At 44.3% G+C, this 27912-nt stretch overlaps 1 protein-coding gene across 4 annotated transcripts in view; it reads right to left on the bottom strand.

Moving 5' to 3' along the window:
• LOC125452372 (tyrosine-protein kinase Fyn) overlaps nt 1–23528 on the bottom strand; it is a 286773-nt gene extending 263245 nt beyond the window's left edge. For 3 of the 4 annotated variants that reach the window (XM_059645214.1, XM_059645210.1, XM_059645213.1), the window contains exon 1: nt 23410–23528. The gene's annotated coding sequence lies outside the window, so the exon portion shown is untranslated. The remainder of the gene's footprint in view (nt 1–23409) is intronic. The other variant, XM_059645211.1, reaches the window with a different exon arrangement.
• Nucleotides 23529–27912: the final 4384 nt, after the last annotated feature.

Genomic DNA, 27912 nt, shown 5'->3' with positions numbered 1-27912 from the left:
ATATGGGTAGGATGCTCTTTGGAGGGTCAGTGTGAATTGGATGGGCTGAATGGCTTGCTTCCACACTGTAGGCATTCTATGATACAACAATGTGCAAATTCAACTGACAAATTCTTGACATTCAACATAGCCAACTCCCCTAGTTCATGGATCAGCATCACAGATAGAAAATGAAACTAGTTTCATCTGAAATAGTCCCTACAATATTGCTCACAGTCCTCAAGATCAATTTCTTGTGGTGTTAGCAAAAATACACCCTGGGTGAGCTACTGTAGCAAGCAGCTGCAATGACAAAGCAAATGGACATGAGGCTTTCAAAAGGTTTCGGAGCTAACAAAATTGTGCACTTGCTCCAGTGTCACTTTGTACATGGTTTTCTGACTGTCTGATTTTTCCCAAAGTAGTGCCCGCCGGCGGTAGTAAGTGACAACTTAGCACAGGAAAGGTGCAGGCCGATCAGAATTTGGGGAAGACGGCAGGCGCCCTGGAAACTCACCACCTCATTCATATAAAGACCTATCTCTGAAATTCTCAGGAGAATGTACGTACCTGGCTCTGGTCTTTGTGTGAGTGGAAACATTGTCAATGTTCACCCTGTAAAACCCTTTCAAAATCTCAAAGGCCTCTTCTAACACACTTCTTATTCATCCTCTTAATAGGAAAACAGCACAGCCATTTTTATAGAGGCATTCATTCACAGAGTGTGGGCATAGTTGACTAGGTCAGTATTTACTACCCATTCTTAACTTAGCCTCGAAAAAGCTACTATGAGTTGGCTTCTAGAACATCTGCAGTCCATGGTTGCAGGTACTCCCAAAGCTCTGTTAGAGAAGGGATTCCAGGAAATTGACCCGGGGACAGTGAAGAAATGGCAATACAGTTCCATGTCAGAATGGTGGGTGGCTTGACGGGGAGCTTGCAACTTGTGGTGTTCCCATGTATCTGCTGTCCCTGTCCTCTACTGTGGTAGAGGCCTCAGGTTTGAAAGGTGCTGTCAGAAGAGCCCTTGGTGAATGGATAGAGTGCATCTTACGACAGTATTCATGTCTGCCACTGCATCTGTGGCAGAGGGAGTGAATGCTTAAGGTGCTGCATGTGGTGCCAGTCAAGCAGCTGCATTCTCCTGGATGGTGTTAAGCATTTTGAGTGTTGTTGGGGCTGCATCCATCCAGGGGAGTGGGGAGTACTCCATCACACACTCCTGACTTGTGCCTTGTAGATGGTGGACACCAACTTAAACATTCACTCCCTCCACAACTGGCACATTAACTCTCAGTGAGTAGGCTCAGGCACTTCATTGACAGAGCTCATCAAGCATATGAAAGGGATTGTTGAGATAAATGGGGAGAAGTTGTTGGTGAGCTCCAATCTCATGGCCATACATATAACTCATCAACAAATCCAATTCAGGACAGGCTCCTTTGCCCAGAGACTGATTACAGTATAGAACTCCCCACCACAGGGTGCAGTGCATTTAAAGGTAAATAGACAAGGGAGAAAGAAATAGAAAGGTATGTTACCAGGGTTGGAAGAAGGATGATTAAAGGGAGTACCCCTATATAGAGCATAAATGCCAGCATGAATCACTTGGGCTGAATGGCCTGCTTCTGGGCAATACTATGTCATCTGGAAAGATCTTATGGGGAGTTATGTATGACATGGATGCATACACCTGGATTCCAATTGCTTACAATAGTTCAGGGCATGGTTACATTTTTTGAATTCACTCATGGGACTGGCTGGTCGACAGTTACTATCTGTCCGTAACTGGCAAATACAGAATCATCTTGCTGGCTTTAGCAAGTAGGCTGATCACATTGCGTCCACCAGCACTGGGAAAAAAAACTCTGGCAATCTCGCTGGCACAGCCAACCTGACCAGACACTATGAGCCAACTGGTGCAGCAAATGACCTGATGGGTAATTTGCTGCAACACAAACAATGAAAGGTCACACTGTGAAATAAAACCGATGGGCGGGAACCACCCAATTAGTTAAGTTTAGAAGGCATAAGCAAATTTGACATTTCTAATAGGTCCCTTCTTTGGGACCATTACAAAAGGCAGAGTCCTCAGTCTCTTATTGCATTTCCTGTTTTTGACACAGGGTAGGAGATGTTACGTAGGAGCATCATTAGAAATTAGCTCTTCGGTTTTTAAACAGAAATATCGCGGGCTTTCAAATAACTTGGAATAGACTCTACTACCACTGCATTTTTTCAGAGTGAAAAGGGAAACGCACACTTTAATTTGACTGGCGATGTCTTCAGCCAACACGACTCTGTCCTGGGTTGAACAACATGGATTTGGAGAAGGAATAGTGCAGACTTCATGAGGAGAGAATAAAAAAAACACAAGAAAATTAAATAGGTGCATGCCCATTTTTGGCCATAATGCTCAAACACATGGCTTTGAATTGTGCTATTGGAGTTGTCATTTTCTCAAAAGTTTAGTCATCACTTAAAAAAACAGAAGTGGAAAAAAAACGCTACCATGATAGTTTACATTTCTTACAATCATATCTGTTGGCAGATGTGCAATGCAGTGTATGGCTTGGAGAAGTACTGCAGGATATGTCTCTCTAGGTTATTAATTACACTTGGCAGCTGTAATCACTTGTACTGAAATTACGACACATACTGGCCAATCGACAAAATCAGCCCATTCTGGGGTTTGTCCATCCCTCATAAGCTGCAGGCAGAATCCCATGTGCCTGCCCTTCTCCACTTGCTTTCCATCCTCGATCTGATATTATTCAATGTTGACATGGTTCTGCTTCAATTAACAGCATGTGCCAGAGATTCACAAACCAATTGAAAGCATTTTCTTTATCGGCTCTCTGCCCTGATTCAGACGGTTAAGTAATTCTAAATGATCACATTTAATCCTGCTTCATCGTTCAGTTGCTGGAGACTTGCTTGACTGCTGCAAACACTTTCTATGCACTCTGCCATTTTAAACTTTTCAAGACGTCAAAATCGCCCCATGATCTTGTCTGTTCTAACAGGAGTGTCCAATGTTTTCACCGTCACCTCAAGTCAGACAAATGCATCCTCACGGAGCTGAAAGTACAACAAAAGTTTCAAGAAAAACTTACACTTAGAGCGTGCCTTTCAGGGTGTATCAAGGTGCTAATGAAGTGTGGTGACATTTGTAATGCAGGAAGCATTAATTTGTGCCTAATGACAAACAGCAATGAAATAAAAATGACCATATCATCTATTGTAATTGTGTCTGAACGTAAAACACTGGCTGGGATATTGGGGAGAACTCTGCTAGTCCTCTTGGAATGCTGCCTTCAGATGCTAGAAAGGAAGTCAGACTCTCTGTTTTCCTCAGTACTGTGCTGAATTGTCAGCCCTGACTAAGTATTCAGATCTCCAGAGTGGGAATTGAACCCACAGCCTTTGAAAGACAAGAATGCTATCAAAGAAACACAGCTGCAGCAAAAAACATGTACAACAAGCCCAATATATTCCAACTGGAATCATGTGCTATATGCTCCTGTGACATGGCTGGGGGCATGTTATGAAGTTAAAGGCATTGTATAAATATAAATTGTTGTTTAAAGGACATGAAGCCACCCTTCAGCACTTGTGCTGAGTATTGAGCTGTCCATTTAGTCCCCTTTTACAGATTTAAAAGGTACAATGGATTCTAGTTCCACTGCCATTTCTTCCAAAATAGTGCTCTACCAACACTTCTCAAGGAAAAAAAAACAGTAATTGCTGGTGAAACTCAGTAGATCTGCCAGAAGAAAGCAGAGTTAACGTTTCGAGTGCCTTAGCACTCACCTGGGTCCGAGCCATCTCTCTTCTGTCCTTCCCTCTTCCCTCCCACAATTACGAGAGGGATCCCCCGGTCCTCACTTAGCACCAACCTCAGTATCCAAAAGATTGCAACTTGCCTTTCGTCACCTCCAATGGGCTGCCAGGCACACATTCCCCTTCTCCTCTCTCGTCAGCATTCCGCAGGGACCATTCTGTCTGGTACTAGTGGTTAACTCATCCTCCATTCCCCGACCCCCATGGCATTTTCCCATACAATTGCAGAAAGTGTACAGCTGACCATTTGCCTTCTCCCTCCTCCCTATCCAAGGTCCAAAATAAACCTTCCAGCTGAAGCAGTGATTTACCTGCATTTCACTCAATCTAGTCCACTGGCTCCGCTGCTCATTATGCAGTGTCCTCTACGCTGGGGAGACGAAGCGCAGGCTGGGTGACCGCACTGCAGAACACCTACGTTGTGCCTGTAAAAAAATGACCCCAAGCCTCCAGTTGCCTGCCACTTCAACGTGCCACTGCGTTCCCACACCAACATTTCTGTCACAGGCCTGCTGCAGTGTTCCAGCGAGCCTCAGTGCAACCTGGAAGGACAAGATTTCACTTTCCAATACAAAAACCGAAAGAACTGCGGGTGCTGTAAATCAGGAATAAAAACAGAAGTTGCTGGAAAAGCTCAGTGGGTCTGATAGCATCTGTGAAGAAAAAAATAATCAGAGTTTACGTTTCAGGTCTGACGACCCTTCCACAGAACCTTCAAGATTTTTAACAGAGAAACAATGAATTTAGGTATTGCCATTCTACTGTTGTATGTCCATGTTTGCTCACTTTTCCATGTAAAAATTATCACCGTGAATTTCTGTGTACTAAGTTTCACTGGCAATCTCTCCACCCAATCTGCTATCCTGCATCCTCCTAAAATTGTACAGCTCCCCTTGGTTATTCTCACTCTGGTTCTGTGCATCTTCTGTAAATTTTGATTTGTGGAGGGAGGAGGCTGTCAAGTTATCCTGCTCTACCACAAGAAAAACAAAATTAATAAAATGTTAGAAAAAGGTCACATATTTTCATCAAGCACACAGCACAGCACTGGCAGTTCACATTTGTAACTCCCTGGGCACTAGCAGTTTCCTTCCCTCTACTTTCCCATCGAACCTGTTTGAATGGCAACACTTCAAGAAAAGACAATCCATATGCCACACTTATTAATTTTCAACCATCCAAGTTATTCTTGACTGAAGATTCATGAAAGAAGTTAAGAAAAATGTTAAAATTAGTGAGCAAGTTAAACTCAAGAAGCAAGTTTATTTTCTGAACCTTAACATTTAATTTTTTAACATGGCCATCTAATATATCTCTGCAAAGGAGAAGGAATTGCCCCATGCAGGACTCATTATTGCTTTAGCATATTTTGTAGAACCGTTGTAGTGAATAAACTGCTTTGGGAGTTGAAAAAAAACGGCACAGACGCCAGTATCCCGTTGCCAAGTCACCCTTTATTTACACAGGCACAATCCTGCAGTGCTTTGACGAGCCAGCTCAGAGCCAGTCCCTAGAATAGGAGGCTCTTTGAATCTGCTGTTAATATCTATTAGCCAGGCCTCCCTGATTGGGCCAGGTTAACAAACCCCATCAAGAATCTCATAGTCAATAAAATCCACCAGGCCCTGGTTCCAACCACTACAGGAGTGTAGCTGCTACTGTTACTCAGGGAAACAACTGTCAACTGCACGTCAATAAAAAGTCCACAAGCAATTATGGGATAAATGACAAAGTTAATCTGCTTTGACATCCTTGGTTGATGTAAAACCGGCTACTCATTTTTAATTTTTTTTTATTTTAAGGAAGACCAGGTTTCCACTTAACATCTTCTCTGAAAGTGGTCACCCCAGGCAGAGGGGCATTCCTCCAACGCACTGGAAGGACAGTCATGGTCATGTTCTCAAAACCTGCCATGAGCCTTGAACCTACGGCCTGCTGCAACAGAACAGTGCTGTCGCTGATACAGGGACAACGCAGATAGAATGTTTTAATCAGAGGGCAGTCGTTAAAAAAGTTGTTCTTCAAAAACGATGCTTTCTGAAAACTGCCACCTTTGTTCTTTCATAAAAGGGCATTCTTACTTCTCCCATTTTTATCTGAAATTAAATCTCTACAAATTAAATCAAAACTACCACAAAGACAAAAATCAGAATTTAAGAACATGAAATTTGAACTGAAAGCTGCACAGTGCACCTAAATTCTCCAATGCTAAACTATATCATTTGTTCAACAGAAAAAACGAGTCCTATTAAACTCTGGTTAAAATATTGTTCTGACTCTGCTGCTGAGCATTCAGACAAACAGAACAACATTGATTATTAAAGCTGCAGCCTCTGCAAAATGGAATGTTTATTAAGCAGTAATTCAACAAACAGGTTAAATTTAAAGTACGTCTTTGCCACTACATGTGGTACAGCCAATTTTCAAAAGGCTGGTTACAAATGCAAGAAGCATTTTGAAAATGTTTTCTTTTGAAAATCGTGCATCAGTTCCTTTCCAGTCTTTTGCAGTTTGAGTCTGTGTCTGTGAATTATGAATGACCACAAATGATTGGGTGAAGTAAAACAAGATATGTGGAAATAAAATTTGAAGACCGAATTGAAGACTGTTCTGTCTCAAATGTCGGAGATCTTTTGAATTTTAATTCCTCCTGTTTGTGCCCCATCCCTCTCACTGGTCTGCCATCTTGCTCTGATCAAATTTCTAAGCTTGTAAGAAGTTACAGCCACATTATACTTTCTTTCCCCCTCCCCACTACATCCCCCATCCCTCACTTAGCCAAGAAAGCAAAAATTAAAGAAGCCCATTACTTTTAAGTAATCATATTTTGCCCCCCAACTTTAGCTAAGAAAGCAAAAACTAAAAAACTAAACAAATCACATTTTGCGGCCAATTCCGCAAGGTTTTGCAGATGGAATACCATAGGTTAAAGCTACATTCAGCCATCATCTCACAAGCCCACAAGAATCTGATAATACGGGTGAATTGCTCAGAATATGAAAAGGATTGGAACATGAGGAGTTCCGTAAAATCTCCCTACCCAAGTCCCTTGTTATACTGATAGGGTCAAAAGACCTTTTTACAACTGATTAAAAAGGCACAGCTCTCAGAGTTGAGGCAGGATTTGCTTTTTTGAACATGAGGTAGTGATACTCATTCAAAGAGCCAGTTTGGCTCAATGGGCTAAACTTCTACACCGTAACACTTCTGTGATTCTGTGAAACTGATCATAGTTTCCACAGTCACACGATTGCACTGACTCACTCATGTTCCTCCAAGCAAACACAACAGCATGACTCACTACCAGACTTTTTTTTTGTAAAAGCATGTAAATAGCTTTCATCCGAAGCAACGTGGAGAGGCTGGAAAGCCTTAGGAGTGTCTACTCTGGAGATAAGGAAGCTGGGAGGGAAGAATTCATTCACATCGTGAAGATTTATAAGGGAATAGATGGGTGGGCCTCAGTGATAGATTCTGGATTACTGAGATTAGGGCAGTAAACTTCCTGGTCAAGTCAAATCCCTGGAATACCATTTGTAAAGGCATTGCGGACTGCAGCAGTTCAAGAAGGCAGCTCACCACCACCTTCTCAAGGGCAGCTAGAAAATAGGCTATAAATACTGGCACAGGCAGTGACATCCAAATCCCAAAAACGAATAATTAGAAAAAAAATGTATAGGGTAATGCACAGAAAATTTCAAACTGCATGTACTCATAAAAAGTAGTAAAAGTCTCAAACAAACTGTCCAGGGGACCATGGAATCAAACTGCCTAGAACGGTCAAGGGAGAATTCGACATTCAAATATTAACTATTATTTTTGCAGCCCAATCAAATAGGCTAACGAGTCTAAGATAATAAAGTTTGAAGCTGGATGAACACAGCAGGCCAAGCAGCATCTCAGGAGCTCAGGTGCTCCTGAGATGCTGCTTGGCCTGCTGTGTTCATCCAGCTTCACACTTTATTATCTTGGATTCACCAGCATCTGCAGTTCCCATTATCTCTGAGGCTAACAAGTCTATTTCATTCCTGGAAGGTGTCCTGAGGAATTAGTTCAAAGATATGAAATGTCAAAATGTTTGAGAAGAGGATTATCCTTCATCCAGTAATAATGTTTGCCACTTTGGCAGTAACTCAGTGTACTTTAAAGAGGGAGGAAAAATATGCTTAAAAGCAGAAAAATTGATATAAGTTAATTCTTTGTTATTCATTTGTGGGGTGTGGGTGTTGCTAGCTGGACCAGTATCTATTGCCTGTCCCGAGTTGCCCTTGAGAAGTTGGTGGTGAGCTGCCTTGTTAAACTGCTGCAGTCCATGTGCTGTAAGTAGACCCACAACACTCTTCAGGAGGGATTTCCAGGATTTTGACCTAATAACACTAAGGGGACCACAATATATTTCCAATCCTGGGATGGGTATTTGTAGGTCGTGTGTTCTCATGTATCTGCCGATCTTGTCTTTCTAGCTGGAAGTGGTTGTGGGTTTGGAAGATGCTATCTAAGGATCTTTGATGAATTTCTGCAGTGCATTTGCTGTATACCCCATAGCTATTGCATATCGATGGTGGAGGGAGCTTATGTTGTGGATGCGGTGACAATCAAGCGGGCTGCTTTGTCCCAGATGGTGTTAAGCTTCTTGAGCATCATTGGGGTTGCACTCATCCAGGCAAGTGGGGAGTATTCCATTACACTCCTGGCTTGTGCCTTGTAGATGGTGGACAGGATTCAGGGAGTCAGGAGGCAAGTTATTCAGTGCAGTATTCCCAGCTTCTGCCCTGCACTTGTAGCCACTACATTTATATGACTAGTCAGTTCAGTTTCTGGTCAATGGTAACCCCCGGTGTGTTGAGAATGGGGATCCAGTAATGTTCTATTTTTTAAAAGCAATCATAACAAAAAGGCATTTTAGCAAAGGTGGGAGCTAAACCTGCTCACATCTCATGAAGAAAAGAGTTCTACCAAAGAAGTTTCCTGAATCAAATTCACACTTGTTACATTTAGCCCCAGGAAATAAACTCCAATGGAATAATAGTGAAAACGTGAGTAACAAATATTCTAAATTTATTTGTATAAATATAGTCAAGTCATTCAACACCAGGGTATAGTCCAACAGGTTTATTTGAAATCACAAGCTTTCACAGCACTGCTCCTTCCTCAGGTCACCTGACAAAGGGGCACTGCATTGAAAGCTTATGATTTCAAATAAACCTGTTGGATTATATCCTGGTGTCATGTGACTCCTGACCTTGTCCATCCCAGTCCAACACCGGCACCTCCACATCGTGCAAAAACATAAACGAAGAGAACAGGTTCTTGTCCAAACTTAGACAAAATGAAAACAAAGTACTGTCAATGCTGGAAATCTGAAACATGGAAATTGCTGGTCTGGCAGCATCTTTAAAGACAGAAACAAAGTTAATGCTTTGGGTCCATTATGGCTCCTCTCTGAAGAAGTTCTGAAGAAGAATCATACAAGATGTCTGGACAAAATGCCTCGAATTGCTAATCTATAATCTGATGAAATGCAATAAGACTTTAATTCTTGGCTCATGATTTCTGAGAATTGGGATCTTTAAAGTTCAACTGGCTCAGATGCAAATAATTCAAACATGATTCAAAAAAGAAACTCCCCTGAGCCTGCAGAATGGAAGCAGTAAAACCAATGAACACACCGAGCTGGAACCCTGTGATCCTGGTGAGAGCTGACCTCAGTGTGCATTTTGGACACACATATTCGTCAACAAGAACAGGATCCACACAAAAGTTTAAAAAAAACAACTTTGGTTTCAGCAGTAAAGAAGCTTCTGTTGATTGCACTGGGAGTCAACTTGAACCTTTGCATACCAAATCCTGCATCTTGGAAACACTGCAGCACCTATCTTCAACCCACATCCTGTATCAGCAGTTGCACATTAGCAGCAAGTCAGACTTTAAAAGGTTGCAGCCCAATAGTAAGCGCTTGGGTAGAACTTCTGAATGTTACTGCAAGGGACATATTTTGATCCAAAACGTTTGTAGCCCTTCTGGCACAAACATCACTTACCAGGATGATAACGCTACAGATGGAATCTGTACATAAATGGAACATCTGCAGGTTCTTTCAAAAACACAAAATTGGCAATAAAGGACTGGTATAAACGCAACAGTATGCAATCGGAGCAAACAACTAGATACATGCAACGTTTCACCAAACGCTTCACACCAATGCTTTAAAAATATTTTGGCGGTTTGGATGAAAATGCTAGTAAGCAAAGCACACGCTGATTATGAACCACTGCTGCAGCATTCATTTCACCGCCGCCACAGCGGCCAGCTTAAAACCTCCCATCAGCTTCAGGAAAACAGAAGCTCAGAATTTTCAGCAGTGCAAACACACAGGTAAGTAAGACTAAAATTAAAGTATCAGTCGATGGGAAGGGGTAAACTAGAAAGTATTTTCTGGACCTGCTCACGACATGTCAACGTATGTGTGTTAACCAGACAGCTGTAGTTTTACAGAACTCGGGACAAGTTGAGAGTTATTATTTACTTCACTGTCCCAGTGCAGGAGGCAGTTACACACACTCTGCCAATTGATTAATGCAAAAGTCGATGTTGGGGAAGGACATGCGAAAGGGAAGTGTTCAAGGGCTAGTTGAGAGGGTAGGACTGTATCTCTCAGACAGGTAATTGTCAACAAGAGGCAATTCAAAATCAGAAGGGTCTGTGGACAGTCAACTGGGACAAAGTGTTCCCATCAAGAACAAAAAAAAGGCACAGACTCAACTTAACTGGCAAAAGAAGCAATGTAACATGATGAAAAACCCTTCCACACAGCGACTGGTTAGGATCTAAATGTATTGCCAGAGCATATGGCAGGGTCAATCAACACATTTAACAGGGAATGGATTATTAGCTAAAAAGGAAGAGTTTGCAACGGCTACAGAGAGAAGGAAGGCAGGACTATGCCATCAAGTGAACTCCTCCTTCTGAGCATTCTAGACATGATGGGCAGAAAGGTCACCTTCCTTGCCGGAACCAGTCTGCGATTCTGCAGATCAAACATTATTCTAAAACGAACACTTAAATCCGTGCTTTCGTAAAAGGTCCAGATAAATATTGTTGAGTATTTCTTAACCTCGGGGTTGAGACAGTGTTTCTCCTGACTGCTTTCTGCCTCGTCTGACTGCAAAGTAGAGGTGAGAATTCACAGCAACAGTTTCAACCATGGAAGTAATAGCTACAAGGTAACAAGTTCCAAATTGCTGTATACATGGTAACAAGTTGCAACCTTGCCCAGTACATGATTTGCATTAATTCTTCCGATTCTGTCAAGCAGGATACAGCTCACTGTTTTTTTTTTATTCGTACTGCAGTGGTTCAAGGCTGCTGCTCACCATCACCTTCTCAGGGGCAACTTGAGGTGGGCAACAAATGCTGGCCCATCCAGAGACACTCACATCCCATGAATCAATAAGCATAGTTCAAACCAACAAAATTCTCCTTTCTGTTTCATTTTGGAGGAGCAACCAGGTTCACCGATTGTAAATTCTGGCTGAATACAGCACAAACGAGCCTGTGAGACACCGTCTTGCTCCTGACCAAGAATCCCTGCGTACACTCCACCCATTTTCTGATGACTTAAAGCAGTTTAATTCCACAATAAATAGCACAATTTATTAAAAGTTAGTTCGCTAACAAATTTGTTTGTTTTAATTGATAGACTGGAGGGCCTGTATGTTTACACTATTCAAATAAACTACTCAAGCTTTGCTGATTTTAAGTTCCAAGGGTCCTCCAGGTTTGAGGAACCCCTGGGACCTATGTGGTGTTGACAAAGAGTTCTGGCAAGTAACTCACATTGAGCCTTTTGCAGATTTCACTCTTCGTCCATACAAAATTAAAATTACAAACTTTGACTTGGAAAAAAAATCATGAGATCTCGTGAACTATTTTGTATGCACTTTTCATGCACCTCTGTTGTAACCCTGGTCTAAAATAACAACCCATCTTTGTAATGTAAAAAATACACTGTAAAAGTTGCTGCGACAAAACTCCCTCTTTCTCCCCAGTTCCTACTACAGAACTCACAACTAAATGGGTTAGAAAGCTACAAAACAGACCACAATCAATGTACACTAAAGAATCAATATTAATGTTAGTGCTGCCCCTACAGTTACTGTACTGACAAAAGCAGCAGCAGGGGAGCAGTGGTAATGGGAACTGCAGATGCTGGAGATTCCAAGATAATAAAATGTGAGGCTGGATGAACACAGCAGGCCCAGCAGCATCTCAGGAGCACAAAAGCTGACGTTTCGGGCCTAGAAGAAGGGTCTAGGCCCGAAACGTCAGCTTTTGTGCTCCTGAGATGCTGCTTGGCCTGCTGTGTTCATCCAGCCTCACATTTTATTAGCAGGGGAGCAGTGTTGGTCATTCCCAGAGTCAATTCAGTCCATGCTGTCTTCACTCATCTCAATGAGGCCATCAGCTACAGATAATGCCATCACTCCTTGACTGGCATATGAGGTCACGCTCCTGTGCACAGGAATAGCAAAGCGCAGTTCAGCCCTTCAAGTTTGCTCCATTGTTCAGTTAGGTGACGATTTATCAGCACCTAAGTCTCAATTACCTTTTCACCATAACCTCTCATTATCCTCACCTCAGGAAACAAAAACAATCACATTTTTAAAACTCTGGATTCAAGAGCAATTGAAGTTGTATGAGTGAGCGAATTCCAGACTTACACCACCCTGTTTGTGAAGAATTGATTCCTGACTATGCTCCAAATTGGCACAGCCCCCATTTTATGGTTAGGATCTTTCATTCTAGATTTTCGTAGATTAGAATAGAATCCCTACAGTGTGGGAACAGGCCCTTCAGCCCAACAAGTCCACACCAACCCTCAGACATCCCAAGCAGACCCATCCCTCTATAATCCACCTAACCTACACATCCCTGAACACCAAGGGCAGTTTAGCATGGCCAATCCACCTAACCTGCACATCGTTGGAGTGTGGGAGGAGACCGGGGCACTTGCAGGAGACCCACGCAGACACGGGGAGAATGTGCAAACTCCACACAGACCCAGGCTGGAATTGAACCCGGGTCGGTGGTGCTGTGGGGCAGCAGGGCTAGCCACTGAGCCACCAGGCCGCCCTTTTCCCAGATGGAACAGTCTCTTTATCTACCTGATATAAACAGATAATTTTAAACACCCCAATCTGATCATCCATCAATTCTCTATACCCAAGGAATTTGGAGCCAAATCTGCTGTTGAGACCCTGTAAGCCAATATATTGTTCCAGGAGTGCAGTGTCTGACATTGAACTGCACTCCAGCTGAGGTCTGACTAAGATTCAGTCCAACTAAAGAATAACTTCATTCTCCATGGTTTCCAGCCCTTTGAGCTAAAGGCCAACATTCTATTAGGCTTTGAAACATAGGAATAAGTGAAGTTTATTTAACTGGCCAAGTTGCTGCATCATTCAAAAGAAACATTGTGCATCTCTATCCAACATCCAATACTCCCCTTTCTTCCATATCTCTTAGCACCTGCAGCTAACAAAAAAATTATCAATTTTAAATTTAGCAATTCATCGAGCATCAGTTGTCATCTGTGAAGTGCCCCTAACTTCATCCATCCTTTGATTAACTGCTTCTTAACTGCATGACTGTTAGACAAAAACATAGCTAGATCTTATGTCCCGAGTTCAACATTCCCAAACTACTAGAAATAGTTTCTCACTGTCGATCCAGTCTGCTCTTCTTGGAATCTGGAAACATTGTAAATCCCAGGGTGCACAGCCCTCATTTCCGGTGTGCTCTGTGGATTTTAGAAAGAGGGTCAATGTGTTGCTTGTGGGCAACATTCCCTCACTTTTATCGATTTCTGGACCTGAACCCCCAAATATCTCTTCTTTCAAACTCCTAGTTTCTTTCTATTTTGAAATGTACCAGTTTATCTTCCATAAATTCAAGTTAGATGTACCTCACACATCCCCACATTAAACTCCATTTACAACTGTTTTGCCCATTCAAGTGATCAATGTCCCTTTGTAATTTGCTGCTTTGCTTTCCATCATGAGCTGTGCCTTCTAACTTATCACTGTCCATTTCCTAAGGGCAACTGCAGGTATGGGGACTCAGGTGTGTATAGGATAGGGCTCAGTTAGGATACCTGCTTGCTGACCCCGTCATCTAAGCCCTTATGTGAACAAAGGGCCACTGAGTGAACTACTGGAAGGCAGTTAGCCACTTGAAAAATAGTGATGATGTGAACTGCAGATGCTGGAGAATCCAAGATAACAAAGTGTGAAGCTGGATGAACACAGCAGGCCAAGCAGCATCTCAGGAGCACAAAAGCTGACATTTTGGGCCTAGGCCCTTCATCAGAGAGTGGGATGGGGTGAGGGTTCTGGAATAAATAGGGAGGGGGGGGAAGCGGACCGAAGATCAGCCTCTTTACAAACAGAGGCACTGGGTGTAAAAATCAGCCCTGTTCTTGCCCTGGTATTTGCTGTTTTAAAAAAAGCCCACAGATCCACCATCAGCCACATTGAAAGGCTTGGTCATGCCTTTTGACCAAACTATTGGCCTCCCAATACTCACAAAGCAGAATGTCAAAAGATGTTGAGAGAGTGTTTCATCACCACATGCTTGGCAATGGAAGAGATGTGAATAGACATTTTACTCAGAGACATTTAACATTAAGGTACATTAAATAACTTTGTAATCTTTACATGTTCAAGCTCATGAGTTCGTGGAAATGACAAATGCTGTGATTTACAAGTCGGGCGCACTGCACTTAATTCACTGCTCCCCACAGAAGAGACAAGGTAAGTAACATTACGTTGCCACATGATGCAAAACACTGGCAGTTGTCACCTGCTATTAGATAATTTGACTATAAAAGGCTGCCATATAAAGTCAACCTCTGATATTCCATTCACAGCAATATGTTTTCAATCAGCATTTACTTGCTGAGGATGTGGGATGGAACAGATCAGAAACAGGTTTGCACCATGCAATAATCAAATCAGACTGCTGAAACAACACTATGACTTAATGTTTTGGGAAAAAGAAGTTCAAAACTAGCAGTAACCTGGCCAACACTCAGAGGAAAGAAGTTCAAAAATTACAATAGCCAATCACTTCCAAAACAGGAACTCTCAATGAATTGGCCAACAGCAGTTCCCCAGTTCAAGAAAATCAACAGTAGCATTGCAATTCATCATTTACCAAATGGATATTTTAGTCAATTATTGACAACACATTAATATCACAGAAACAGGCCACTTGGCCCACTGGATCCATGCTTATGTCAGCTCTCCTTCCTCATCTAACTCCATCAATTATTCTATTCCTCTCATTCACATCTGTCTCTCAAGCTCACTGTTTTTGCTCAATGGCTTTTTGTAGCTCCAACGTGTGAAGGTCCATAACCATAGCCAATGCCAGACCCATTTACTGGTCAGAGATAACAAGGTGTGGAGCTGGATGAACGCAGCAGGCCAAGCGGCATCAGAGGAGCGGGAAAGCTGATGTTTCGGGCCTAGACTCTTCTTCAGAAAAGTTTAGTGGTCATTTACTTTGTCACCCCGATTCTTTCCAAAAACTGGCACCAATTGTCGGCTTTGCGCTAACTCCCCATTTTTGTGTTGTGGATCTACACGAAGAACTAGGCTGAAGCTGTCAACATACATCACCTTCAGCATCCTTATAGCCCACAGAGCACCAGCAGCCAAGGTTAATTACACATTCCCGCCAAGGCAGTAAAGTGGCAAGCTGACCTAGCAATGCACAGGGACACCTTATTCAAAAAGTAATTCGGGCCTTACAATGCATCAGCTGCTCAATCAAGATTTCAAGGTGCATTTCTAAAGTCAGCTTTAATAATTATTCTGGTTGGATAAAATAATCAGTAAAATAATCCAGCTCTGAAGTCCCACAGCTAGGCTTCAAAGCTGATGAACATGACTCGAATTGGTTTTGCTACCACCAGTTATCTATTTAAACTTGTTCATTTCCACTTGGCACAGAGATATTGGAGCCTGGAACATGGTCACAGGGAATAGCTGAGGAACTGAAGAAGAGTGTTCAATACATGTTTGAAGCAGAGATAGGTGAAGGGCTATGGGTAGAGAGCGAGGTTTTAGTTTCTTTTCCAGAGGCAGAAGAAAAGAAACAGCAAATTGTGGGGCTGGATGAACACAGCAGGCCAAGCAGCATCTCAGGAGCACAAAAGCTGACGCTTCGGGCCTAGACCCTTCATCAGAGAGGGGGATGGGGTGAGGGTTCTGGAATAAATAGGGAGAGCGGGGGAGGCGGACCGAAGATGGAGAGAAAAGAAGATAGGTGGAGAGGAGAGTATAGGTGAGGAGGTAGGGAGGGGATAGTCAGTCCAGGGAAGATGGACGGTCAAGGAGGTGGGATGAGGTGGTAGGTAGGAAATGGAGGTGCAGCTTGAGGTGGGAGGATGGGACGGGTGAGGGGAAGAACAGGTTAGGGAAGCGGAGACAGGCTGGGCTGGTTTTGGGATGCTGTGGGGGGAGGGGACGAACTGGGCTGGTTGTGTGATGCTGTGGGGGAAGGGGAGATTTTGAAGCTTGTGGAGTCCACATTGATACCATTGGGCTGCAGGGTTCCCAAGCGGAATATGAGTTGCTGTTCCTGCAACCTTCGGGTGGCATCATTGTGGCACGGCAGGAGGCCCATGATGGACATGTCATCTAAAGAATGGGAGGGGGAGTTGAAATGGTTCGCGACTGGGAGGTGCAGTTGTTTATTGCGAACCGAGCGGAGGTGTTCTGCAAAGCAGTCCCCTAGCCTCCGCTTGGTTTCCCCAATGTAGAGGAAGCCACACCGGGTACAATGGATACAATATACCACATTGGCAGATGTGCAGGTGAACATCTGCTTGATATGGAAGGTCACCTTGGGGACTGGGATAGGGGTGAGGGAGGAGGTGTGGGGGCAAGTGTAGCACTTCCTGCGGTTGCAGGGGAAGGTGCCGGGTGTGGTGAGGTTGGAGGGGAGTGTGGAGCAGACAAGGGAGTCGCGGAGAGAGTGGTCTCTCCGGAAGGCAAACAAGGGTGGGGATGGAAAAATAGCTTGGGTGGTGGGGTCGGATTGTAGATGGCGCAAGTGTCGGAGGATGATACGTTGTATCCGGAGGTTGGTGGGGTGGTATGTGAGAACGAGGGGGATCCTCTGGGGGCAGTTGTGGCGGGGGTGGGATGTGAGGGATGTGTTGCGGGAAATGTGGGAGATGCGGTCAAGGGCGTTCTCGACCACTGCGGGGGAAAAGTTGTGGTCCTTGAAGAATGTGGACATCTGGGATGTGCGGCAGTGGAATGCCTCATCCCGGGAGCAGATGCGGCGGAGGCGGAGGAATTGGGAATAGGGGATGGAATTTTTGCAGGAGGGTGGGTGGGAGGAGGTATATTCTAGGTAGCTGTGGGAGTCAGTGGGCTTGAAATGGACATCAATTTCTAGCTGGTTACCTGAGATGAAGACTGAGAGGTCCAGGAAGGTGAGGGATTGTGTTGGAGATGGCCCAGGTGAACTTGAGGTTGGGGTGGAAGGTGTCGGTGAAGTGGATGAACTGTTCGAGCTCCTCTGGGGAGCAAGAGGTGGCGCCGATACAGTCATCAATGTAACGGAGGAAGAGGTGGGGTTTGGGGCCTGTGTAGGTGCAGAAGAGGGACTTTTCCACGTAACCTACAAAGAGGCAGGCATAGCTTGGGCCCATGCGGGTACCCATGGCCACCCCCTTGGTCTGTAGGAAGTGGGAGGAATCGAAAGAGAAGTTGTTCAGGGTGAGGACGAGTTCGGGTAGGCGGATGAGGGTGTCAGTGGAGAGGGATTGGTCGGGCCTGCGGGACAGGAAGAAGCGGAGGGCCTTGTGGACTTATGTGGACTTCACAAGCTTCAAAATCTCCCCTTCCCCCACTGCATCCCAAACCCAGCCCAGCCTGTCTCCGCTTCCCTAACCTGTTCTTCCTCTCACTCATCCCTTCCTCCCACCTCAAGCTGCACCTCCATTTCCTACCTACCACCTCATCTCGCCTCCTTGACCTGTCCGTCTTCCCCGGACTGACCTATCCCCTCCCTACCTCCTCACCTATACTCTCCTCTCTACCTATCTTCTTTTCTCTCCATCTTCGGTCCGCCTCCCCCTCTCTCCCTATTTATTCCCGTTCTCTCTCCCCATCCCCCTCTCTGATGAAGGGCCTAGGCCCGAAACGTCAGCTTTTGTGCTCCTGAGATGCTACTTGGCCTGCTGTGTTCATCCAGCTCCAAACTTTGTTATCTTGGATTCTCCAGCATCTGCAGTTCCCATTATCATAGAAAAGAAACAGCATGCTGGATTCCATCCCCCTGTGCTGGAGAACTCCATGGGATGACAAAGACATGTTGATCTTCTTTGCAGCATCATAAAAAGGAGCAGGAGTAGGCCATTTGGCCCTTCAATCCTGCTCCACCATTCAATATGATCGTGGCTGATCATCCAATTTAGTACCCTATTCCTGCTTTCTCTCTATACCCCTCGTTCCCTTTATACCCAAGAACTATATCTAACTTCTTCTTGTAAATATTCAATGTTTTGACCAAACCTGCTTTCTGTGGCTGACAATTCTGTGGGTTCCCACTCTCTGGATGATGATATTTCTCTTCAAAATCATTCCTAAATGGCTTATGCTGTATCCTTAAACTGTGACCTCTGGTCCTGGACTCCCAGGACAGTCAGAACACCCTTCCCACACTTACCTTGTCATCGAGTCATACAGCATGGAAACAGACCCTTCAGTCCAACCAGTCAATGCCAATCAAGATTCCCAAATTAAACTAATCCCAATGGCTGCTTTTGGTCTATATCCCTCTGAATCTTTCCTATTCATGTATCTGTCCAAATGTCTTTTAAATGTTGTAACTGTACCCTCATCCACTGCTTTGTCAGTTCATTGCGCACACACACACAACGTGTGAAAAAGTTGCTCCCTCGGGTCCCTTTTAAATCAATCATTCTCCTCTTACATTAAAATTATGCTGTCTAATTTTGAACTCCTGTTAGAATTTTGTAGGTTCTTATGATATCCTCCTCATTCTTCTAAGCTGCTGTGAATACAATCCCAAACGATCCAATCTTTCTTCAAATGTCAGTCCACAAATACTGTACTTGACAACAATTTTGAAGCTTGCAGCCTTGCAAAATGAATTGGCAAATGTTGGCAAAACACGGGAAAGACCATAACCAGGGTGCTGTTTGTAAATTTGTGCTCAGGATTACAGGAAGAGATCTAGTCGCAGTAAAGGGGTGCAATTTCCCTCAGACACAGCCCAGCTTGTGGAATTACAAATGCAAACAAAAAAATACATTTCTAAACATTAGGGCCACTTGTTAACAGTGCTTTGAGTGAGGAAGGGATGTAATAAGATAAACTGAAATACACTGTTTCCAGTAACTGAAGGGTCTGAAATATGGATGAAATTTTGGGCAGAGAATGGGAGACTCTTTTCAAACAACACAGCACATGCCAGACTGCGAGGCTGCAAAATGCACCAGAGGAATTTGAGAGTGAAATCAGAGATAGTGAGAATGTTGAAGTATAGGTTGGATAGATGGTTGAATGAAAGAAGAATATAAGGGCTCAAGGACTGAGGAAGCACGTGGGATTACTCATACGGATTGTGCGGCTGATAAACATCAGCCCAAAGTTGTCAGAAGCACCCATCCTTTTCTGTGGAACTCTTCCCATTTACTCGCTTTCTGGTCTTTGCAAATGTTTGTCCTTTCTTAACACATTTCCAGTTAAAAGGGTAGAAGGTCACTCCCTGTCTCAGGTGCCACAGACACAGACAGGATTGTTAAAATGTATGATGGCTGGGCTTCTAAATGTAAGCAGTTTCCGCTCACCGTAGTTTCGCTGTTTTATTCATAGGATGCGGGCGATGCTAGCTCAATCAGCATTAATTGCCCATGCCTAATTGTATCATTAGATCTAAGATCTGTACAAACAAGTAAGGGGGTGTGTGTCTGTGTGAAATTTCGAGAACAAGTAATGGGATACAAAGAATTGAAAGGCTCAGAAATCTAACTTCAGACACAGCAGATAAAAGGGATAACTGAGAAAGGTGGCAGTCAAAGCAGAACTGAGGGTGTTGTACTTAAATGCATGCGGTATATGAAACAAGGTAAACTAGTTTGCAGTGCAGATTGAATTTGGCAGGTAGGACATTGTCGATAGCACAGAGATGTGGCTGTAAGTGGATCAGGGCTGGGAACTAACTGTCCAAAGATACACATCTTACAAAAAGGAAGGGCAGATGGGCAGAGGGATCAGGGTTGCATTGTAGTAAGAAATGAAATTTAATCAATAGCAAGTAGGTAGCTGAGAATTGTGGAGGCATTGATCTTAGAGGATTCACTGGAGGCAGGGAGAGTCCCAGAGGACTGTAAACTGGCTAATGTAACACCTCTGTTTAAGAAGGGAGGGAGTCAGAGGGGGGAAATTACAGGCTGGTTAGCCTGACCTTGGTCACTGGTAAAATTTTAGAATCCAATATTAAGGATAAGATTGTGGAGTACTTAGAAGTGCATAGCAAAATAGGACTGAGTCAGCTTGGCTTTGTCAAGAGGAGGTCATGCTGACAAATCTGCTAGAATTCTTTGAAAGGTAATAAGTTAGTTAAAGGAGAGCCACAAGATGTGATCTCTTTGGATTTCCAGAAGGTCTTTGATAAGTGCCACACAGGAGGCTGTTAAGTAAGATAAAAGCCCATGGTTTTAGGGCAAGGTACTGGCACTGATGGAAGATTGGCTGACTGGCAGAGGCAGAAAATAGGAATAAAAGGTTTTTTTTCAGAATGTTAGCTGGTTACTAGTGGAGGTCTGCAGGGATCTGTTTTGGGACCACAACTATTCACATTATACCGTTAACAATTTGGACAAAGGAACTGAGGGTTTGTTGCTAAGTTTGAAGATGGCACAAAGATAATTGGAGGGACAGGTTGTGTTGAGGAAGCTGGGAGGCTGCAGAGGGACTTGGATAAGCTAGGAATGGGAAAAGAACACAAGCAGGAAAGCGTGAGATTTTGCACTTTGGTCGGAAGAATAGAGGCATAGACTATTTTCTAAATGAGAAAGGCTTTGGAGATCTGAAGTGCAAAGGTTATTGGGAGTTGTGGTTCAGGATTCTCTTAAAATTTATATACAGGTTCAGCTGGCATTTAGGAAGACAAATTCAATGTTAGCATTCATTTCAAGGGGGCTAGAATACAAGGGCAGGGATGTACTGGTGAGGCTGTGTAGTCAGCCGAAATGTGGAATGTTGTGAGCAGTCTTGGGCTGTGTATCTAAGGAAAAATGGGTTCCAGGGGAGGTTTACAAGAATGATGCCAGCAATGAAGGATTTGTCATATGATGAGTGGTTGAGGACTCTGTATCTGTATTCAGTGGTGTTTAGAAGGATGACGGAAGAGCTTATAGAATACTGAGATGCCTGGATAGAGTGGGCATGGAGAAGATGCTTCCACAGAAGGAGTGACTAGAACCCGAGGGCACAGCCTCAGGGTGAAGGGATGACATTTTAGAACTGATATGAGGAGGAATTTCTTCAGCTAGAGTGTGCCTAATCTGTGGAATGCATTGCCAAAGAAGGCTGTGGAGGCCAAGTCATTGAGTGTATTTAAGACAAAGATAGATTGCTTTTTGTTTAGTGAGGCGATCAAGGATTATGGGGAGAAGGCAGGAGAATGGGATTGAGAAACGTATCAGCCAATGGTGGAGCAGACTCAATGGGCCAAATTGTCCAATTCGACTTCTATATTCTGTCATCTTATAGGTCCACAATTCAGTTAGGGAGATATTTCCAGGATTTTGACCCACCACACTGCAAAAATGGTGACACATTGCTAAGTTAGGATGGTGTAAATGTGGAGCCATCACTTCCTACCTCAAACCTGTTACTTTTCATTTTGCCCCAAACTAGTATCATTGGAATCATGACTGTGAGATCATATCAAATTGACCAAACCATTGAGCGACTGAACCAGAAGTTATAAAAACAATTACACTTCTACAGAAGTATTAGGATCCCAGAGAACACACACAAAGACTGCACATCAAATTAGATTTCATTCACTTATATGAACATTGATAATGTATATAATCCTTACACAGATCCTCACTTGTGAAAGCATGGTACCCGGAATTTCTCTTGTAGAAATGTTTTATTGAGCTGTTTTTCCCTACATAATTCATTTCAAAACATCATATATATGGATTCCACAAAGTATGAATCCAGCACAGGTTTGTAACAGTAAACAGTTTTGAGTCTATAAACAAAAAGTGTTCTGTGAACACGGCAGGTAAATATAGGCTGCTTTGAGAAAAAAGAAATATTCCATCAAATCCCAAAGGAGGAAAGAGCACAAACAATGTGCCCTTGTAGTTACACCTGTAGAAGGCTATGGCACCACCAAATTGACCATTTGACAGTCTGGGCTGTCAATGTCCGCTCCCTAATGCAATTCCAATACATATCAGTCCCTAAACAATGGAGGTGAGGAGGACGTGAGTACTCTCGAGTGGAATTTGGAGAAAGAAGGATATTTTAAACCAACATTTACGAATCAACATCAGACTCAAAACACATCAAATGGACATGAACTTAAGAGGAAAGCGCGCCCCAGGATAAACCGCAGTTTACAAAGTGGATCATTACTAGTTAAGGCTTAAAAGGAAGACGTTTCATTTGGGAAGGAACGGAATGCAATCCCAGCTAACTGGAAGGGAGTAGGCAGCTTTCTCATGAATCCTTTTTCAATGAAAGTAGATAGCTGGACTAGTGTCGGATTCATTTCTGTTGCACTGATTACCAAATATAGCAGGGCTTTTCGCGACAAGCCTTTCGATGATGGGGTAGAAAACAACGCAAAACAATGTAACACCTTAAAAACTGCTCCTTTTAAAATACATCTGACTGGCAAGTGCCGACAGAGTCTGGCGACCTCACGCTGCGTTCACAGCCCCGTGTTTGTTATTAACATTTGGTAGCAGCTTTGTTATAAAGGACACTTCAAAATAAGGTCAGTGCCAGAGGAAACGAAGAGACAGAGGGGGAGGGAGAGGAATAACAAGCGAACATATCTAACTGCTCGGCCTTTTTTTTTCCTTTTGGAGAATCCTCCAGCCGTCCGATGTTTGATTTACAAGATTAATAACGGGACTTGAAAGCTTTCAGAATGAAAGGCTGCTTCTGCCGAAATTGTCGCCCCAACACAATCCTCGGAACAGATCAGAAATCCTCTTTTAGCTAAAGATCTCAGAAAACCAGCAAGCTCACAGCAATAAAGGTGAACTGCGGAAAGCGAAAACGTCTGAGTTCTAATTTTAAACGGCATACGGTGCAGACCCGCGAGGTGCGGGTGACAATTACATGGAGAATGAGTCAATGTGTTGTGAGCAAATCTGCTGCAGCCCTTCTCCCTCTCACACACATCTCATCGGCACCTCCCTCTACAATCCTGCAAGCAAACTTCAAATCAAACTGCAATCTTCTTCTTTTGGATCGCAGAGAGAGGAGAATATAAGGACAAGCTTTCACCTACCAGGGAACGAAGGCTCCAGCTTTGTATTCACAATCCCACTGTCTGCTGCTGAGTGCCTCTGACGTCACCGGGCTCGCCCTCTCACACCAACTTGGTACTGCAACCGAACCTGATTGTCAGCGCGGAAGTGTCGTCACTGCGGTGGGTAACAGTGGCTTACATCACAATGGGATTGGAATGGAGTTCTCGCCTCTTGATGACGCCACGCCAGGGTTGGAATGTTGTCACTTGTTCCTACTGACGTCATGGTACGTCTGTAAATGCTTACCCTGATGATGTTACTGTGGGATTGGAATGGGGTGGCCCTTTTGCTGATGTCATAATGGGATTGGAAATGAAGTCATCTGTTCCTGTTGACATCATAATGAGTGGAATGAGTGACCTTGGATCGACGAGTAGTCAGCGCTGGGGCATAAGAAACACAGCAGTCAGTTTGCATACTACGGTTTGTTCCTACAAACAAGAATGCAGTTAGGACCAGATAATCCGTGAAGGTCACCTCTCTAATGCTTCCATTCAAGATTGAAAAATAATTATTTTTGAATTGCTTTTTTCTTACTGCTCCAACTGTTAAGAGTTTCGATCAGCCTTGCAGCTCCTCTTGGCATCCTTACCAATGTTAAATGTCTCCTACACGAATGAAGAGAAAACAGTAGACTTGTATTTAAGAGATAACGGGAACTGCAGATGCTGGAGAATCCGAAATAACAAAGTGTGAAGCTGGATGAACACAGCAGGCCAAGCAGCATCGTAGGAGCACAAAAGCTAACATTTCAGGCCGAGACCCTTCATCAGAAAAAGGGGGTGGGGAAAGGGTTCTGAAATAAATAGGGAGAGAGGGGGAGGCGGATTGAAGGTGGATAGAGGAGAGGATAGGTGAGAGAGGACAGGCAAGTTGAAGGGGTAGGGATGGAGCCTGTAGAGGAGAGTATAGGTGGGGAGGTGGGAAGGGGATAGGTCAGTCCGGGGAGGACGGACAGGTCAAGGGGGCGGGATGAGGTTAGTAGGTAGGAAATGGAGGTGTGGCTTGCGGTGGGAGGGGGGATGGGTGAGAGGAAGAACAGGTTAAGGAGGTGGGGACAAGCTGGGCTGGTTTTGGGATGCAGTAGGGGGAGGGGAGAATTTGAAGCTTGCGAAATCCACATTGATACCATTGGGCTGCAGGGTTCCCAAGCGGAATATGAGTTGCTGTTCCTGCAACCTTCGGGTGGCATCGTTGTGGCACTGCAGGAGGCCCAGGATGGACATGTCTAAGAATGTGAGGGGGAGTTGGAATGGTTTGCGACTGGGAGGTGCAGTCGTTTTTTGCGAACCGAGCGTAGTTATTCTGCAAAGTGGTCCCCAAGCCTCCGCTTGGTTTCCCCAATGTAGAGGAAGCCACAACAGGTACAGCAGATGCAGTATACCACATTGGCAGATGTGCAGGTGAACATCTGCTTGATGTGGAAAGTCATCTTGGGGCCTGGGATGTGGATGAGTGAGGAGGTGTGGAGGCAAGTGTAACACTTCCCGTGGTTGCAGGGGAAAGTGCCGGGTGTGGTGGGGTTGAAGGGGATGTGGAGCGGATGAGGAAGTCCCTGAGAGAGTGGTCTTTCCGGAAGGCAGACAAGGGTGGGGATGGAAAAATGTCTTTGGTGGTGGGGTGGGATTGTAGATGGAGGTGTCGGAGGATGATGCATTGTATCCGGAGGTTGGTGGGCTGGTATGTGAGAACAAGGGGGGTTCTCTTAGGGTGGTTATTGTGGGGGCGGGGTGTGAGGGATGTGTTGCGGGAAATGAGGGCGTTCTCGACCACTGCAGGGGAGAAGTTGTGGTCCTTGAAGAACGAGGACATCTGGGATGTGTGGGAGTGGAGTGCCTCATCCTGGGAGCAGATGCGGCAGAGGCGAAGGAATTGGGAACAGGGGATGGGATTTTTGCAAGAAGGTGGATGGGAGGAGGTGTATTCTAGGTCGCTGTGGGAGTCGGAGGGCTTGTATTTAATTCTATTTATTCATGGAATGTGGGAGCTGAAGTAACTCCATAGAGACTGGTATCCTGCCACCAAGTCACCCCTTATTTACATGTAGAGAGTCCTTGACACTGATCCAGCTCCCTCAGAGCCAACTCTCAAAGTGAATGGATGCCTGACACTTCTATATCTGTCAGCCAGGGCTCCCTGATCGGTCCAGGTTAACAGCCCCATTCAGAGAATTCATATTCTATGAGATCCACCTGGCTGACCCTTGTCGCAGACACTACACTCCTCCTCCTCTCAGTCTGAGTGCATAGGCTGGTTTTATTTTGTAGTTCGTCCTGGAGCATTTTAGTACCAAATAAAATTCCTCCAACTCTGTCTCTGATATGGGTGGGTATCGCACAGTAGCTCACCTCTTGCGCCCAGAGCGTCCCAGAAGACATTCATTCTTCAGACAGCAAAGGTGTGGAGGTGTGGCCACCAGCCCATCTCAGATTCAGAGGTATCTTCACTGCTTGATGGAGAAGGAGAACCCATGGGTTCTCGAGCAGTCGGAAAGACTGCCGAGGAGCTGAGCACGTTTTACTCTCACACCATTTGTGGGTTTGCAGCTTCCGTATGGTCCACATGAGAGGTATCACACCTACCCAAAATTTATACATCATTAGACCTGATCTTGAGTTGACCATGCCTCTAATCAATGCAGGGCCATTTCTGTGGTTTCTACACCAAATTTCAACCCCTGAAGTAAACTGTTTTTCTATCCTGGCAGAGCCTTGAGTCTCACATTGATGTTTCTGATGCCGTTTCGCCCTCCCCATGCCAGGTCAGGGAAGATCAGATCGAACTTGTTGCAGAATCTTCTCCCCAGCAGCAACACTACTGGAGCTGTCCCTGCAGTTGTATAAGGGGTGGTCAAATAATCAAATTGGAAACAGTTTAGTATCTAGTGAAGCCTCAGGCTGTTTCTTTAAGCCTGCATTCAAAGTTTGGACTGCTCCTTCTGCCAGACCATTGGAAGATGGATCAATGGAGCTATCCTTATGTGCTGAATGCCTTTCGACTTTAGGAAGTACTCAAATTCGCTGCCGGTAAATGCTGGCCCATTATCTGTGACCAACACTTCCATGGATCTGTGTACTGCAAAAGATGCACAGTTTTTCTATCATTATCCCCATGTTTGACAAATGAACTCAATGCATGTCCAGCCACTTTGAGTGGGCATCCACACTGACTAAGAACATTGAACCCATGAAAAGACCAACATAGTTAATGTGAAACTGAGTTCAGGGTTTACCTGGCCATTCCTGTGAATGTTAGGAACCTGCTGGCAGTAATTTTTGTCTTTGTTGGCACTCTGGGCACTGCTTCATAACACAGCCACGCCTGCATCCTATCCTGGCCACCAACATAACTTCTCAGCAACACCTTCATTTTGGGAACCCCTGGATGAGCCTGTGGAGTTCAGCCAGTATCTGGCGATGAACTTTGGTCGGAACAATCACCCTTGCTCTCCATAATAATATGCTGTTGTCCACTGTGATCTAGTCTGTCTGAGTATAAAAAGGCTTTAGTTCTGGTTGTGACTGCCCTTAGGTATCTCCCATCATCACCAGCTATTTCAGTTTTGCCACGACCGAATCTTTCTGCACCCAAAGTCTGATATTGTCAGCTGTAATTGGAAGTGTGTCTAGAAAATTTAAAACATTACAGATTCTTCCAGTGGTGGTACCACCGATGGTGTATCTCCCAGTGGCTCAATGCATCCAGATTTGACCTCCCGGATGGTGTTCCAACTCATCATTATATGCACTTAGTATTAGAGGTGGCTTGGGGTAATAATTTGCCTTAACTATATCTATCAACTCTTGAAAGATTTTAGTTTCTAGTGCCTCGTGGCAAGTTAGGCTCCTAATAACCAACAAAGCAGCAGGTCCACAAGCTGTCAAGGGATTTATTCATTGCTTTTCATCTTCCCTAGTGTCGTTTGTCCATAAAAAGAAAATGCATTCTTTTCACATACCGGGTCCAACCTGCGATGGCTAGATGAAGTGAGTAAGCTTCCCAAGTAATGGCATGGTACTAGAAAAACTCAATGACATTGAGAGCAAAATTCTTCAGGAGCGGCATTTCTCTCTGCTACTGAAATAACTCCAGAGGGGGCAGTATCCTGTCACCAAGTCACCCTTTATGTATGGGTGCAGAATCCTTGACACTGATCTGGCTCCCTCAGAGCCAGCTCTCAGAGTGAGCAGGATGTCTGAGAGTCCTGTTGCTATCTGTCAGCCAGGGCTCCCTGATTGGACCAGATTAACAGTCCCAATCAAGGAACTCATATTCTATGAGGCCCACATGGCTGACCTCATTACAATTATTACAGGTGTCATGGCCTGTTGCAACATTTAACGCCCAGCCCCAGGATTTTGATCCAGCGATAGTGAAGGATTGGTGATATAGTTTTGTTTTCTTTACTTGTGGGATGTGGATATTGGAGGCTGGCCTACATTTGTTGTCCAGTCCTAGTTGCCTGTGAGAAGATGGTTGTG

Source organism: Stegostoma tigrinum, chromosome 4 (assembly GCF_030684315.1).
Source record: "Stegostoma tigrinum isolate sSteTig4 chromosome 4, sSteTig4.hap1, whole genome shotgun sequence".
NCBI lineage: Eukaryota > Metazoa > Chordata > Chondrichthyes > Orectolobiformes > Stegostomatidae > Stegostoma > Stegostoma tigrinum.
This window is presented reverse-complemented; position numbering and strand designations above follow the sequence as displayed.